The sequence below is a fragment of the Cupressus sempervirens genome, chromosome 1 (genome assembly GCF_028749045.1).
Source record: "Cupressus sempervirens isolate cs-2001-9-10 chromosome 1, ASM2874904v1, whole genome shotgun sequence".
Lineage (NCBI taxonomy): Eukaryota > Viridiplantae > Streptophyta > Pinopsida > Cupressales > Cupressaceae > Cupressus > Cupressus sempervirens.
The window spans coordinates 59,062,878-59,081,805 of record NC_143118.1 but is presented as its reverse complement, the minus strand read 5'-3'; positions in this window follow the sequence as shown (position 1 = coordinate 59,081,805).

Here is an 18,928-nt window from a genome sequence, read left to right as displayed (position 1 = left end):
CAAGGAACAAATTCTAGACATTTTCACAAAGGCCTTACCAAAGGATACATTTGAATACTTAAGAGGTATACTTGGGGTTATGCCCCTACCTAGCTCAAAGTAGGAGATGCAAAAGTGCATTAGTCCAGGGTACATAGCACCATTGTTAGACTGGACTAAATGCCGATGCTTCTCTAATGGGGGAGTATTTGTGATGAACAAAGTTAGTAAAGGACTCTTGGAATAGGTAATTGTTATACAACAATGTCTTTAGATACTTGTAGTGTTTATAAAAGAATTGTAGAGAAATAGACCAACTTGTGGTCATGCTAATAGGTTGATTTTTGTACCACCTTTGACATTGATTTCAATGGGGGAGAGTGAGTGATATGAAAAACATTAAAATGGGAGAGAGAGTAAACATTAGAATAGAGTGATTACATTAAGTGAACTTGCATTATGGGGGAGCACTAAGAAAGATCTGATTGATTGGTATTCTTGGAACTAGATTTTTTTCATCTATGTTGCCATCAATGTTAAAGGGGGAGATTGTTATCATCAATGCTAATGCTATGGGAAAATAGCGCAGAATAGTGTTATGATTGTATTTGTCATTGATGACAACATAGTAAGACTAATAGAGTAGCAAACTAAGATTTGTGAATTAAGGACACCACATTCCGTATCTGCCTATGCATAATTAAAAAAATGCACTATAGCATGTATTTGATAGATGGTCAATTGCACAGGTCCTAAATCGACTTCATAAAAAAGATATTAGTGATTTACAGAGAACCACAGAAACAAAGCATTAGGGAAATAGTTTCTATTGTATGATCAGAATAATACTATATATTTGTAATGAAGAGTTACATAGTTTATTGGAGGAAGAAAACTATCAACTAATGATGTCAGCAAGTGTACAAGTATGGAAGTTGCACATGTGTAAGTTTTTGAACAACTAAGAGCTAACAGCATTAATTAAACATGTATTTCATTTAATTAAATATGGAGTTGACTCAAAATAATGTTAAGTATGTGGAGCTGACTCAAAAGGTTAATAATTGAGTATGGTATAAAGGAAAAGTGTTTTCCAAGTTCTAATCATCATTGGTATGATCAAGGAGTAGAGCATATTTTTGACTTGTGAAGGAGAAGAGTAGAGTAATTTGTTATGTGTGTAAGTGACCTTGAGGGTTACTGATGAGTTCCAAATCTATTTGAATGATCTAAAGGTGAAGAAGTCAGACATATTGGATAGAGAAAGAGAGAAGGAGATTGTTCCACATCTAGTATTCTAAAAGGAATAGTACCAAGGTCAATTGGATAGTGGGTTCATTGATCTAATCTAGAAGTTGTTTGGATAGTGGGTTCAGCTACCTTCTTTAACTTCTAATAGGGTTGGAATCTCCCAATTGGGATTCAAAGTCTCCTAATAGGGAATCTTTGTACTAATCATTGTAACAAACTCCTAATAGGTTCTATCCTCTAACAAGGAATATTCAAATTAGTACATTATTCTGTGGGCATCACTCCCACCAAGGTTTTCCCTCTGATCAAGGGTTTTCCTTGTCAACAAATTTGGTGTATGTGTATATGCACATTTCTTTATGATTGTTGTTTACTTTGGTTGATAAAGTAAGAATTGTTTAATATTGGTATATAATTGATTCACCGCGACCCCCCTCCCCCCCTCTTAGTTATATTGGTGAACTATCACTTCTAACACCTTTAGTTATAGAGGAGCTTTGAAGAGTATGTGAAACTTAATGATGCCTTCACAATGAGACTATGTTAGGAATTATAGGGTTGCCCTGACCAAAGATTTTAACCTAAAGCTATTTCATCTGTAGGCTAATTCAGATGCTATTTCATCCAATTCCCAATCTCCTCCTACCTAAGGATTGGTGCATGTGATGGGTTTCCCAAAAGACTCCCCAGGTATCCTGAGGACAAGGTTCTTCTTATCAAATTATGTTGACACATATTAGAAGTAGACACTATGTGTTCCAATGTAAAGAAAATAGCTAGGATTTCCTTTCAAATAGTGGTTGGACCTTACTCATGTACTTCTAGATCTAATGTCAGGAATCTAGTTAAAAGTCTTGAAAGAAAAATCAAATTGGTTGATTATGAAGTGATTAGGCCTAATATTCCATACATTGAAAACTATTGGGCTAAATGCTATGATGAATATTAGACCAGGGAGAGGTATTGGTCTAGGCTAACAATTGATAAAATTAAAATGTATAATGACTTTGTTGATGTTTCCAATCTTGAATATGATGGATCCTACATGCATCCCTCATCCTACAAGAAAATCAAGAATACTCCCATTGTGTCAACTCTACCTGAAGGTCCTAATGCATGGGATCATCAAAAGGATGGATAAATAGGTGGAATAGACCAAAGAAAGAAAGAAAAGAATGGGAAGTATAGGTTGTACTAGTGGAGTAGCTCCCCAAAGTACTTAGTCAATTGTAGCTACCACCATCATTGTTGCTACCTCAACATGAGCGGGTCCAACCTAGTCCATTGGTGGAGGTAGAGATCAATCTCTAGAAAAGAATGTCAATATTAAACTAACTTGTGGAGGAGGATCTTTGCCAAACAAAGGAAAGGTTGGGGATAATGAAAATAACAAAGAGAAGGAGTAGGAGAATGCAGTGGCCAAGCCTTCTTCACCTGTGTAATTCATCAACCTTAATGGTGACAATAATTTCAGTAGAGTGATACCTTGGCCCTTTTAGTTACTAAGGTGACTACTTTCCCCAATACCATTCAAAGTACGGAAACACCCCCAGTGGCAAGGAAGATTTTTTATTCCACTACCCTTTAGTTGGCTATCAATGTCCTTTCAACTAAGTCATGGTTGGAAGAGACTATTGATGGGAAGAAACGAAGATGTGAGGAAGCAACCCCTTCCAAAGACCTCATCATAGAAGCAATCTTGTCTCAGCCACAATAAAAGAAGACAAAGAAGAAAAAGATAATAAAATCACTGGCTACTGATTCTTCTACTAGTCATATTTTGATGGAGATAGTAGAACTTTAGAAGGAGGGAAAGTCTCATGAGCTCACTACCAATGATTTTCATATTAGAAAGGTTGACATTGGTATTCTCGTGCATGATTCCATGCTTAACATATGGAAATATATCAATGAGAAGATTGAAGAAAAAATAGAAGAGTCAAGGGAAGAGAAAGAGGTATCCAAGGCCTTGAATAAGGAACTAGTGGATTACATCAAAATTTCACTTAGAAGCATCTCTACAAGTACATTTGACCCAAGTGCAGAGAGGAGAATAAGAACTTTCTTTTGAAGCTAAAATAGGATAGGCAATTTAGTCAAATTGGCCATGCATGGATTGATCAAATGAAGGCCCAAGGTCCTCCTCTCATTGAGAACCTTGGAAACTTGTTGTTAGATATTGACAAGTTAAGGGAAGTAGTGTCTAGTCATCAGACAACAATGCACAAAGCTTTAAAGAAATTGGCAAAGCAATTGCCCTTGTTGCAAGAGGTAATTAATATGAAGACCAACATCACCATGACCCATGGGATTCTTAAAATAGGTCAAGAACCATTTCTTCACTAGAAGTAATCATTAGAGTTCATAGTGGAAAGCTTAGTAAGATTTGCAAATGAGCTTCAGGATGTGCATGATCTAGTGTAGAAAGTAGTGGAAAATATATTTGAATATCTAAAGGTGCTAAATATGGAATCATATGTCACCAATAATGGTCAATTGGTGGACACTGAGTGAATGAAAGCCAAATTTCTAGCATTTTTTGAGAAAGCCACCGATCCATCCAACTTCTAGGTGTTAAAGATCCAAGAGCTTTCAACAGTAGATTCCATCTGAAGGCATGCATCAAAAAAAATTCAATCAAAAATCTCAAAAGTGGAAGAACTGATAGAGATGCATGATTACTGGATGATTTGAGTTGATAATTTCATGATTTTGGGTGTAAAAAATTTGAACAATGTAACTGATGCAATGAAAGCATACATAGCTAAGGCTATGACCCTGAAGAAAGTTTGATGCTCTAACACTATTTGTCGAAAGTACCACCTACTCTTCTTTCTCAAATTCTTCTATTGTAGCCACTTATGAAATTTTCTTTGTATGCTTAGATTCTATAATGGACAATGACCCTATCAATTCCTATCTTTAGCATCCTCTATTTAGAGATTCTCTATAGTTTAATCATCGAATGTAACTAGCCATCCCTAAGAGGCCTATATATATAGCTTTTTGAGAAACTAATGAGATCAAAAAACTACTTTTTGGACAAATCCCTATGGTTGGGACTACTATATGAGAATTTGAGTCTACATTTTTATTTTTTTTGTTCATTTATTTTCTGTATGGTACTTGGAATGAATGTGTTGTGAATGAAAACTGAAAGATTGCAAATAAACTTGGTTTTATTTCTTTCATTTTAGTAGATTTTAAGCTTTAATCTCTTCATTACAATATTAATTTATCCCCCTATTCTATGTATATTAGTTCATATTCATTTCATTGATTGTATGAAAAGTTCAAGATTTGATTAATAAAGTAGCTAAATAGGAGACAATCCGAGTATTGTCAAATCTCAGTCACTTTAGCAATATGGGCATTACCAAACTAATAATTATTTTTCCTCTCATGTTGTGGTAGATAGTCTTGCATTATTTTAATCTTACATCCAAGGTATAATGGATTGCATATTAGGTGTCAGATTTGAAAGTCAGCTAGATTGTTTGAAGTATTAAGCCATCTAGTTTTATCTCTTCTTTTTGGTTAAGAGCATACCCAAAAACCTAAGACAAATTCACTGCAAATGTTTGCATCATAAGGGAATTTTACCTTTCAATTCAAGGGTCTCTAATAAATTACTACACTAACCCATTCTATCATTAACTATTTTTTTCCATCACTATTGGGCACATTAAGAGTCAAGGTACAAACTAAGAAACTAAAGAAGACAAATTGTTAACCAACAATAGGTTTTGTGAGCCACCTATTTCAAATCCACTGAAAAAAATCTTAGAAAAATTAATTATGCCAGAGTTCAATGTCGATGTAGATTTGGTAAAATATTTGATAAAATAACACAATCTTTTAATCCATGGTTTTCATAGAAAGGAGAGAAGTGTCTTATGCACTCTAGATAGAGTGACATTCATAGAAGTGTTCAACCTTGGAGGAGCTATGACAAAGATCATTGAGCAAGACAAAATGGACAAAACTTTCAAAAATCATAAGAGTTTTTTCACTAGCAAGGTTATGTGAAGAAACATTCCTAAATCCAAAAAGGAAAATGGTGAGATCCCTAAAAAGGTAGGTGACTTTATGCCCTTGGAATTCTTCAGTAGTTATTTTAATTACACTGGCTTTGGAGTAGATAAGGTGATAGGATTGTATGGCACTGTGAATGCTCCTAGAAACTTATATATCATAGCCCTAAATATAAAGGATTTGCAACATAATGTAGGGCATGATTTAGTGACCCATTTAATAATTGTTATGCACAATAAAATCATAGTTGTGTAGAGGGCAGAAATGGGGAATTTCAAATTCCACCATTATTCATTATTGATGCATATCATTTTGTACAATAATATAGGGCACATTAGTCCTAAATTTATTGAGGGAATATAGGAGAATGGAGAAAACTTGCCAATACAACTGTAGACTATGGCATGCCAAAGGTTCTATCCTTATTCCAATTCTATTGATTTCTATAATGATTTTATACATCCAATTTCTAATATGTTAAGCTATATAACAAAAAAGGTCCTTGGGGGGGTTAAGATGTTAATTAGACCCTCTATGTTCCTTGATGAGGATTGGAAGTTAGGAAATTATTAGGGAAGTGTTTTCCTTTTTGAGAATTTGTCTATCATAAGGGTTTTTGGATGCCCCTAGCCCCCTCATGTTTTGCCTAGGAAAATTCTAGAGAGAATGGGGATTGTAGAATTATTTTGGAAAGTAATAATGATGAACCAAGAATATCTGGGACTTAAAATAAAAAAAGGGATCCTTTGTATGTAGAAATGTCAAAGTAGGAGATTTTATTATAGGCAAGGAGGCTAATTATGAGAGAATTCTTATTGCATACAGCTCCTACTAGAAATCATGACCCCAATGACCTTGTTAGGCATGCCCTAAGATAGATGATAAATTTTAATTTTCCTAGTAGGGATCCATATTGGGAAGAGGATGTAATCATAAATTGCTTAGAGACAGAGGATTGCAGAGATAGGACCTGGAGATGGAAAGAAATAATGAGATGTGAAGAGGAGATAAAAAGAATAGATCCCTCCTTTAAAGTCTTCTATCACAAGAAAAGGTATCTGGATAGATTTAATAAAATCCACAATAATTTTTAAGAGATAATGTCTTAGGTACCCCCCAGAGATTAGAGATCAAATAGCACCTAAATCTCCTAAGTAGGATGATGTCATTGAAATTGATGATAAAGAAGAGAAACCAAAAAGTTCTTCCTAGGCTCAAGGTGGAAGGAAGAAGTAGAAGCTAATTAAGATCCTGGGATAGGAAAGGGAGAAAGCCTAGTAGATCATGCCAAGGGGGAATAATATTTTGATAATATCATATACAATTTTTTGATAGAGAAAGAAAATAACAATGAATGGATCCCCAATAAACTCAAGCTTGAAGCAAGAATGATAGATGAAAGAAATATCCAATCTCAAGATTTTATGAAGGATGATGATTTCATCAATTTTGAGGAGTTCAAATCTTCTTCATTTAAGATAAAATAGAATTAATTCACTCTATAATTTCAACTAGGAGACTAGTAAGAAAAATTTATAGAACTAGTACAAAAGTTATCAAAATATGATCTAAATAGTGACACCCTCAATATAGATGAAGCTAGGGAACTATTCAAAAGAAGTGGAATGTATCACTTTCATGTATGGGAGCTAATATCATCTTTCATGCTAGATCATATTAGGAGACAAAGTAGATAAGTCTCATCTGAGGAGACTAATATTGTTGGAGAAGTGCAAGGGTCTGGGTTTAACATAGATACAAAAACAATGGTGATCTATAGTATGTCCCCTAAATATTATAAACCAACATTGATGGAGGTTAGAGACTCTCCCCAATGTAATCTAATATAGTGGAATGTCACTACAACATCAAATGACCAGGTACACAACATGATAAACATAGTTTCACTCATGGGGAAGAGCAAGATGGATATAATGGAAGAGCATCTATTTTAGACCTATAACATATCCATTGAGATGAGAAAGAAATTAAGAACTCATATTTCCTTGAGCAGAAGTTGGTTATCCTCAAAAATGAGGCAAAAATTTAAAGAATGTAACAAAGCTTAACACAGAGGTAAAAAGGCAAGAGATGCAAATAGATGATGAAGCATCAAATATAGGTATGGATCAACAAATGGAGGTGGAAGAGTTAGAAGTAGGAAAATAAGTAGAAGTCAAGATAATGGAGAGTATGCTCTCACACAAAAATAAATATCCTTAAGAAAGCTTCACATAACCTTCGCAATAGTTACATTGCATTGCAGGGAGCAGAATAGCAATGCTCTAAGGAATTATCTATCCTTTCTCCACTATTTACTAAATGGGGCCCCTACATTCCATTTTTTGATAGGTTAGTCCCAAGTTTGACTTAGAAGAAGGAATTGTGCAAGGAGACCGTCATTTCCACAAGGAAATTAATAAATAGTGTCAAGGAATTGAATGCATTCTTTTTATGGAAAGATGCAATTAATAAGTAATAAAATGAAGACCATTGCTAATGGTACACCTAGTTTCATCCAGAAGATTGTTGATGATGACAATAAGCTGAGGGAATGGCTAGAATGGTTTGACTCTTTTGACAATATTTTGAAGCATGAGAGATTTATTGCCTATAGTAATGGAGAAACTAACATGGTAATAGTTTTTGATACTATTGATATTTTGTACAAGCTAGATGCAGACATCAACAAAATAGTTACAGAGGTTAGAGCCTTAACAAATGCTCAATGGAATAATTTCATAAATGAGATGAATAGGATTAAAGAAGCCACTTGGCTAGATGAGGAATTAGATATTACCATCTGGGAGGTTATAGCAGACATAAAGGCAGTTCCATCTGGAGATAGCGACTAAACAAGCTAGGAAGAGTCAAAGTAACATGAAGAGGGAGGACAACTATCTGAAAGAGATACCTTATCTTTTTGGTTCACCTATTATGGTTATGCTCTCATTATAAACAATTAAGTTGATCCTAAACATCTAGATTGATAGTTGTTCACTTTTGGCTATCTCCAACGTTCCCTTTTTAACTATTTTTGTCTTATATAAAAAGTATTTTTGTATCTAGTTTTTGAACATGTGTCCTCCCATCTAAAGATTTTTTTAATCTTTATTCTATAAAAGGATTTCCAAGATGTGGAGTGAGGGTCTAAGAATTAATAGTCTAAATAAATTTTTGTTCATTTTAGAGTCGGTTCATGTATATTGTATAAGTTTGTTCTAAAAGATATAATGAAAAAAGTTAACAATTGCTGATCTAATTGAGCTTTCTCTTATATGAGTTGACATATAATTATATATTTTTCAAAGAAATTAATATAAAATGTATAAAGTTGACTTTTCATTATAGATCTTGTCTCTTCTTTTATTTTCTATTTAATTCTCTGAGACTTAATAAGAAAAGTTCATTAAGTTTCAATTGTAATTCATTCTAAATTATATTTTAATTTACTTTTGCTAATAATCTAATGGGTTATGTAAATACTAAATGAAAATTGGAAAATTTCTATGTTTTTCATTGAAATTTTTGAGAAGAATGAGATCTAGAAATGAATATTGACATTCTTCTCACAAAGTGTTAAGATAGATCTAGAGGTAGATGTCAAATTCCTATGAGTTGATAGCCCAATAGTTAAGGCACTAGTCATCCATTAAACTTGATCTAGGTTGGAATGTTTATATTGTATATATCTTTTATAAGTCAATCCTTTTAGTTTTTCTATTGAAGATTTGAAATGTGATCATGTACTTGATTCATGGAGTTCTAGGGTTTGATAGAATAGCCATGTATCATCTCCTTTACTGTCCTAGAATAAGAAGAAGTAAGGCTAAACAATCTTCTATAAAGAAATTCATTTTGAGATTTTATTTTTAAAGAGATAAGGAATAATTTCCTAGGTATAACTACCTATATTTTGTAGAGTTCAAAGTGCAGAAGTCATCATAGAGTCTTGTCAGTTGGTCCTCTTATTGTGTTCCTTAGAATGCCCATTATGGTTTCTAGCTAACTCCTAAGTATTATGATTATTTAAGAGGTTAAAATTTTGTCAAATTAGGAGCCAAAAAAATGGTGACTCTGTTTAGGAATGTCTGGAGCCTCTAATATAATTTGTGCATTTTTTAATCATGTCTTCAGTTGTGTTTTTCCCATCCGAGTTAGCCAATAAAATGGAGACTATATTGAGGATTCTTGTATTGGAATTTTCTAATAGAAAAACTTGATAATATAAAAAAAATCTGATACAGCAAGAAATACATGACATGGGTTTTGTCCAAATAATGCCTTGTCTATGTCATAGAGTTTTAATTTCCCAAAGTGCATCATGACAAAAAAATTTGTGTATTGGGCCCTTTTGTTAGATCTGTGGTCAAACATTCTATTCTCATGTCATTTTGCCTATCTTTTAGCCTTATTAAATTTTTTCCCTTCAGTGGATGATGACTCAGTCAAAGGTTTAGTAGCTAGTTCTATATTTTACATTGTTGTTTGAAATGGTAGATAGAAGGAAAAAGACAAGAGCATATGTAAAGGCAAATCCAGAGGTCCCTCTATACATGGAACTACCTCAGGTTGGTATTAAGAACCAGCCCAAGAAGAAAGGAGAGCATAACCACACATGGAAACCCTAAGATAATGCCTCTACCCATTCCTAGTATCATCATGTGATAGAAAGAGAATCCTCATCCCTAAATTTTGAGTTTGAGAACACTAGGATTTTAGGTGAAATTTTCACTACTCCATTACCAAAAGAAATAATATACCAGGATAAAACTATTTCTTTCATACGAGATACCACTTTTAGACCCAATATGTCTAAGGAAGTAAACCAATATTGGGGGTATAAGAACACCTTGAATACTAGGCTAGGTCTTGGGAAAGTTCCATACATTGAAAGAATTCTCATAGATCTAGATGATCGTATAGATTTAGAAACTACCTCTGTAGATCCTAGTGAGTTGTTATCTAAAATTAAAACATTGAGGAAGAAGGTTGCTGAGGAAGATGCCAAATCTATACTTTGGAGAAAGAAAAAGAATTAATAACCATGAATGCTCTCATAGAGAGAAAAATTTTTCTCAAAAGATAGAAGTTATGAAAGAGAAGAATAGGAATTTAGTAGAGAAATATTTCACTCTACATTTAGATATATTTGGAAATGTGGGAGAGATAAGGTCAAAAATCCAAGATCAAGAATGCCTTCTAAGAGAGAATGAAGGACCTATCATTTCTCAAATCCAACCCTATAAACCCATTGAAGAAAATGTAATAGATCTTACCATTAAGAATCTTGATAAAGGAAAGTAAAAGGTTGTAGATTTACAAATAAATGAGCCTCAAGTTGCCCCTAATAACCTTGTTATGTCAAAAATTGACTTAGAATTGGAAAGAGAAAAAAAAAATGATCTTGCAAAAGAGTTGGAGAAAGTTGAAAATGAGGTTGAGGCTACAGAGACGAGGAGAAAATATCATTTCCTTAAATCCACTTCTATCTTAACAACTTGGAATAACTAGACTTCATAGCACATACCTTATGTTCCAACTTGTGGACCTATGATAAATATCCAAGGTTTTTCCCAGTCAATACTAGCTTCCTCTTCCACTACTTCTAGCCAGTCAGCTACAACTCAACAAGGCAAAACTCCCATACAAACCCATGGGGCTAGACCTAGCTCTTTAAATGTATTAGTATTTTAGAAGAGGTCCATTTATATTGAAAGATATAAACAAATGTCCTTTGTAGGTATCCCTAGTTTTCCTCATCCTATCTCCAATGACTTAAGTGATAAAATCACAAAGTTCTCGGGAGATAATGTTATCGCTGATGAAGAACATCTTAGGAAATTTACTGATATGTTTGATGATTATGAAGTAGAACATGAAGATGTTGTCATGAAGTTGTTTGTACATTCATTAATAGAAGATGTAAGAGACTGGTTTAGGAGATTACCTAATGATAGTTTTGGTTCGTTGGATGATCTAGAAAATATTCTCAAGGAACAATATGGGGACAATACTAATGCAAGCTTCATGTTGAATGAGTTCAACAATATTAATAAAAATTAGAATGGATCTACATTTGATTTTAATGTGAGATTCCAAAAAGAAATGTATAAATTATTCCAAGTCATGAGACTAGGTGAGAATGTGTGTCTCACTACCTATTTCAATGCCTTTGATAGAAAAATGGCTTATATTCTAAGAGATCAAGATCCTAGGACATTAAGGGATACTTTCAAGATAGATATCAATATTGAAAATAATAGAAGAGCATCAGGTAAGCTTGGAAGGAGAGATGATCCAAAATTGTTCAACCCCAGGGGAAACAAAAAGGAAGGTGACAAGCCTATCATAGCTAAGAAACCTGAGAAAGAAAAAATGGACCAGGTCTTGAACTTGCTTAAATATTTGAATTATCTGGAAAACCATGCAAATAATCCTAATATTTGTGAAAAGCCACAATTCAATAATAACTATGATTGGCAAACCATTGCATAATTACCCATATAACACACAATGGAACAATGGCAAGCCTATTACTAATCCTACACAAGGCACAGTTGACAAGAATACACCAGATCCATTGTAGTAAAATTATGTAAATGTGATGGAGGAGATGTCTTGGTGTATTATTTGTCAATCTCCTCATTCCCCTAACTATTATGTAGTTGCTCAATCATTTTCTATATCTCAGTAGGCACAACCTAAAGAGGGGGAGAGAGAAAAGAACTATGATAATGCAATGTACAACATGATTAATTTATGTGATAATGGTGAAGAATCTAAAATGGATGTAAGTGATCAGAAAAACATGTATGAACTATATCACCAGCACTTTTTTTCAAATGATGAAGATCAAGTTGATGACAAGCCATAAAACATGATTTCAAGTGTTGGATATATAAATTTTATACAACCTTCTAGAGAATAAATTAACAAAATAATTGTTGAGATTGGGGCTCAAGTTCATATTACTTATAATCTAAGAAATAGAACAATCAATAACATTGTTGGGAAGGAATTAGGTATTTTTATTAAGGATATAACCCACAAGATGAATAATGACAACAAAATAGAAGATCAAATGGTTGTCAAGATTAAAGACAATAATGCTAAGAAGTGGGAACCCAAGAAGAAGTTACAAGCATAGGATGTAAAAGCAATCAAGATAAATACAAAAGAAAGGAATTCAAGTGCTAATGTTGTCAAATAAGTTGAGGATCATGTTGTTCAAGTACAGGAAACTAAAGATATTTTGTGCAAACGCCTCGTTATGACCCTGTTGATATGATTTCTATGCTATCACAAATTAGTATCAAAGTTCCCCTATTTGAAATGTTTAGGATAGAGGAACATAAGACTAAATCCATTTCTTGGTTAGGGGGAATTGGGAATAGTATTGTTATAAAAGAAGAGTCATCATTAGGGTAGGAGGTACAAATTGTAAGAAAAGAGAAAGAAGATAAAAGAGTCATATCCCAAATACCACAAATGTATTTGGATAGTTCGGGCTTATATAGAGAATATTGACCCTTTCTTCCTCAACTTGATTATAAATAGTAAAAACCTTGAAGAATTGCATGATTGATTTAGGAGATTCTAATACTATCATGCCTTTTAAAAGCATGGAAGCCCTTGGTCTAAAAGTAGATACTAAATAGGGTATATGTAGAGCCCTCGATGCTAGATAAGTCCCTACTATAGGTACCATTAATGAACTATCATATAGGTTAGTTTCTTATCTTAATGTTGACTGAACCATGAGTGTCCTAGTATTTGATATTCCTCCCCAATATGGAATGTTTTTCTTGAGAAAATGGAGCCTTGCAATGGGAGGTAGCCTAAAATGTGACTTATTTTTTGCTAAATTTCACATAGAGGACAAAGCCATCAAGGTCAATAGAGAACCAAGGGTTATTCACGTGATTGAAGACAATATTGACACTGATTCTACATATTTCTTAGATATAGAAGTAAATGCCTTTACAAATGAAATTACCATTGTAGAAACTAATAGGATAGTTCCATTGATTTTACAAGAAGTAACAAGATGCATAGATTCATAGAATGTTTGGAAGTTTTATTTTGATGGTGCTAGTTCTAAAGAAGGATCAATGGTAGGAGTAGTTTTTATATCACCAAAGAAAAACACATTTAGATACTCCTTTACCCTAAATTTCACTTGTACAAATAATATAGAAAAATATGAAACACTTCTACTTAGGTTAAAAGTAGTTGCAAGTCATGGTATCAAAAATTTGTATGTCATTGGTGACTTTGAGTTAGTGGTATCTCAAAGTTGACAGACATATGCATCCAAGAATAAGAGACTGAAATAGTACAAAAATGTTGTATGGGATTAGATTGAAGCATTTGATGCTTTTGGAATCACTTTGATGGATAGGAGTAATAATAAAATGGCTGATCTACTAGCTAATGTAGCCATTAATCTTGATGACATATCTTTTGCTGGGGTCTCCAAGATTGAAGTATAGAATGGGCCTTCAATTCATGATAACATAGAAAATTGATAGGTATTTGAAGATGATAGGGATATTCTGAATTTTCTTTTGAATGAAGACTAATACCATGGTTAGGAATTAGACTATAGTACTTTTTTTGAAAATGTAGTTGGTAAGGATACCATTTTTTGCCAAGAGATATTGCAATTATAAACAACTAAAGTGCCTAAAGGTCTACTATGTTGGATATACAATAGAGAAAGTAAAATCTAAGATGGGAGAGGGTGAATCGGTCCCTCAAAAATTTAACCATAAATTTATTCACCACACATTCATTTCACAAGTTTCATGTAAGCTTATATACCAAATTAAGCATATACATACATAGCATGAAAGAAAATAACATTCAACACATATAACATAGGATATGGTTACCCAGAAACCCTCCAATGAGAAGGTAAAACTGGGGTGGGGATGACACCCACAAATTTTTGCTACTACAATTGTAAAGTGTATCCAATGAAGGTTACAATGTTTGATCATGAAATATGATCTACCCTATGAAAGGTCTACCCTATTAAAGGCTTACAATATTGTTAGATCTTACCTTGTTAAAGGATTTCAACACCCTGTTAGAAGTGTGCCTAGTTAAAGAAATTTAATTTACAATGAAGTAAGCACCCTATTAAAGGATTTAAAATAGCCTAGTGAGACTAATCTGTTAAGAGATTTAACTGGTTCACCTGTTAGAATGTCTCAACAATGATCCTATGATTAGCACTCTAGTGTTAGATAATAGATCACCTCTTTGCATGTATCCTTGATTCTCTTTTGATCAAATGTATCTCTTTTGTCCTCTAATTCCTTTCCTTTGTTTCCTCTTACTAATTATGCAAATCATATTCTATGATCACTCTTCCTTAGTCACACTTAAATGCTCTATTTGTACATATAAACTTCTCTCTTCACTCACACTATGTTTTAGGGTTTACCTTCCTTAAGAAGATCTAGGTGACTAGGGTTAGTTATGAATCAATGATTTTAATTCATCCATCTAGCCATTCAATTCATGCCTTTAACTAATTGATTGCATGTATTACATAGGGGTTCTCAATTCAGATTCATTCTTATCATCTAGGATCACAAAACAATTCTCAAGTCGACTCCAAAATGGTTTACATAGTAGTTTGTGCTATTACAAACAACTATGTCATAAACTATTTTACTCGGCATCTGAAGTCCTTGCTGCTTGGCATCAAGATTAACTTCAATGCTATCACTCAACATATGAATGACTCAACACATATTGATTTCTAAAAACTTGAGTGACTTGACACTAACTATTTACTTGACACTTATTGAGTATCTCACTTGGCATGCACTATCTGACATGTTATGCTTAGCATGCATTACTTGTTCAACATGAACTAAGTTCTAACTTGTAAATAACTTAAGTGTATAGACACTCATATGTCAAAACCAATTTGAGATCAACAATCTCCTCCTTTGACATGAGTGGAAAAAACACTTGGTCATGCATGAATGATCTTAACTTATGAGCATAGCTCAAATACTCACTATCTTTGTTTAGCATATGTACAAAATTTTGCAAAACTTGACTTAAAAGTCATAACTCAAAATCTTATAACTCCCCCTAAGTTGATTGTGCTATTTTGAATCTAAACCAATACTCATGCTGAGTAAATATGCATATGCTAAACTATGTTGTACTTTTTTTTTGTCTTTGCCTCCCCCTTTGTTTGGTCTCCCCCAAAACTATATTCATTCTTTCCTTAGAGTCACTATCTCTCTCAAAAAATCTATATCTAATATCTCTCTCCCATTTCCTTATTTCTTCTTCTTATTTCTCCCTAAAATTTATTTCTCCCCCTTACTTATTTCTCCCCCTTTTTGACACTTATGTCAAAGAGTTATACACGTATAGTGTGTTTGTCCAAGAAATTTTTATGGATCTCAAGTATAATCTTTAGAGCTACATCCTAGTTATCACATGCTACCTCCAATTATTTGATTTGGATAGTTAACTCTACAAAAATGTGAACTAAGCCTATGTGTGTAGAAAGATGGGGATCTTTCTTCATCACTATTTCTACAAAGGATAGTTCCTCATGTAGTATCTCCATATGTGCAATCAACATAGACTGGATGTTGATCAATGTACTTTGAATGTTTACATCTTGAGCATGTAGGGTTACCAATTGACCTTGGGAGTTCATCAAATTGCTAAAGTTCTTTTGACTCTGAGCTGGAGAATTAGGTAGAGTAGTACATTTTTTCTTCATATCTCCCTTTGAATTGTCAATATGGCACTACACTTCTTGTGTGAACAAATTTGTATCACACAACTTGGTGTAAATAGAGAAAATGTTCTCTAATACTTTCTTTACACTATTAATCTTGGTTGCTAATTCAACCTGACTAAGTGCAATGGCACTTGATATCTTTTCATTGACTTTGCTTTGAAATTTCCTTTTAGACTGTTCAAGTAGTTTTACATTTCAATCCAGGTCTGTTTCATGAATCTTTTCTACTATGTTTTCCAACTACTCTATGACAGTCTTGTCTTATTTACGTGTCGGCATGCTAAATGCATCAAGAAATATGTACTTGATATCTCACAGTGATTGTGTCTACCTATGCTCTCTTCTTAACATTTCTTGGTGTTTTTTCTATGCAAGATCATCCTGAAGTATGCTCATCTATTCAATAGTGATTATTGTAAGATCAAACTTTGGCAACATAATCACCTCATCCAAATTGACATCACCAATTCATGTAACTTCATCTGCCTTGGATGTACTAGGACTAGGCCTCGATGACTACAATGGTGTAGCTTCTACACTCAATCTATGAAGAGCTTGACATGGAGGAGTGCCATTTTTTGGCAAGGTAACTAGTTTTTGTATTTCTAATTTCTCCTCAAGCTTGGTAGTCAATTTTGACACTTCAGTCCTATTCTATTCTTGCTTTTCAATCTCAGTTACACCTTGAGTTTGTGTTGTAGGTATAGGAGTATCCTCCTGACTTATTTGGACTTGTGTACCTTCTTGTTCTTTGGTAGCAACTTCTTCTACTAACACATTTTGCACCATTGTGCTAATATTTGTCTCCTTCCTTTGGTACACTACAATGGGTAATGTAGGTTGTACCACTATGAATTGAGGGGTTTGAGTTACGTCTTGTTTCTCCTCCTCTACAAATGTTTTTTTGCCTTCTCAATTTAATATAAACTCACCAATACAGTAGTTGTGCCTTGGTGGTAGCATGTAGCAATATCTAATTCATATCCTCCTCTATTAGGGGATTGATGTTCTAAGCTATAGTATCAAAAATGTCCTTGATCTTTACTATATTTGTGTCTATATTTATCACATGTTGTGGACTGGCACTCAATATTTGTATATCTAGTATACTATGTTATATTTGTTACTCAACTTCAGTTGTTGCCTATGTATCTACATTCTTCTTAGAGCCTTCCACATGTGCATCTTTTTCAGGTTCATCTTTAGTAACCTTAGTTACTTCTTTTTCAGCTTTATCTTCACCTACCTCAATAGGTGTCTACTCAATTTTGCTAGGTGTTGTCAGTCCATATATTACTTTCCATATCTGATTGGACTTCTAAACAACATCCTCAATATTATTTTGAAAAATACTAAATGCCTTGTATTTGGGAGCAAATATCCTTGTGTACTTCTTAATGATCTTTGTCATTGTGGTCTTATCCAATTTTTTCTTCACACTTTCTAGTGTAGTCTCTCTGATTTTCCTTTCTGTATTAAGACTAAACTACCATTTTTTCTCAACTCTATCATATACACTCTTGGGTATAGAGTTGGAAAGCTCCATTAGAGTTTTCTTGAATGTTTCCATCATGGCATATATTGATTCTTCCACTTGATTCATCTCAATATTTCCAAGTTTTTCAAACTCAACATGTTTGAATCCAAATAAGTCAACATTATTCTTTATATTCTCACACAAGTCCAAAAAAGAAGAAAGACTATGACTTAACGCTTTGAATTAGTTGTTCTCATCAGATTTTTTCCTCTCCTCATCTAATTTAGTTGAAGCAATGTATTTTCTCCTCTATCTCTTCTCAGACTCATCTTCTTATGTAGTTGTCTTGGTTCTCTTCCCTTTTGTATTTTCCAGTTCTTGAACCTTATTAGTAGTAGCTCTTGTACTGGCCCTAGTGATAGGAACTATAGGCTTTGGTTGTGTAGGTTTTACAACCTTATTTGATTTGCTTATTGTTGGAGATTTAGCTTTCCTCTTCTTCTTCTTTGTGGCTATAGGTGCTTCATTGGCTTCTTCTCCATCAACACCTTCTTCAATTTTTGCTTCCTCTCCACCTTGGTCTTCTCCTTGATCTTGAGTTATGGCTAGTGGTGCTTGGGTAGGTACATCTTTACCCTCTTCATCATCATCATCTTCATTGTCTTCTTCTTCATCATCTTCTTTTGCCCCTTCACCAAATTTTTCTTTAAGCTTCTTAATTATTTTTTTCTTCTTCCTTATTATAGAGGCTATCTTCAAGTCCATAGTAATCTTATACTTGGCTACATCATAATTACCAAAGGTTGTAGCCTTCTTATCTACTTCTTCTACCATAAAATTAGTTAATTGTTGTAGATGCCTCATCCACATTTATCTCATAACCTAGAGGCCTTAGTCATCTCACCCTTGGAATAGCAGCCTAAACATATGTGAAGTCAGTATCAACTAGAAACAAAACATCATTGAAATGCTTCTCAACTAGTGACACTAGTATCCTCATTCTTTGTTTCATTGACTTCTTAAAGTCTTCAAAGTAGCTAGTCATTATAGACTCAAAATTTTCTCCAAGTTGCTCTATAAATTCACCTATCTACACTATAATATATCTATTTGCCTTCCATGCAACTTTACCAAAAGAAGGAAATGTGTTATGCACATAGAAAAATATACAAATAAGTATTGAACCAAACTTGCAGTATGCACTCTTGGTTTTCCTTATGGCTCCTAATTTTTTTGATAACTAGTGTAACTATAACTTAGCAAGGTCATAAGAATGATCCTTCTTGACTATCTTGTAGCCTATGTCAACAACAATACAAGGTACATTATTTAATCTACTACATTGAAAGAATTTGTGTGCAATTATCCTTACTACAAAAGAAATTAGGGGACTTGTGATT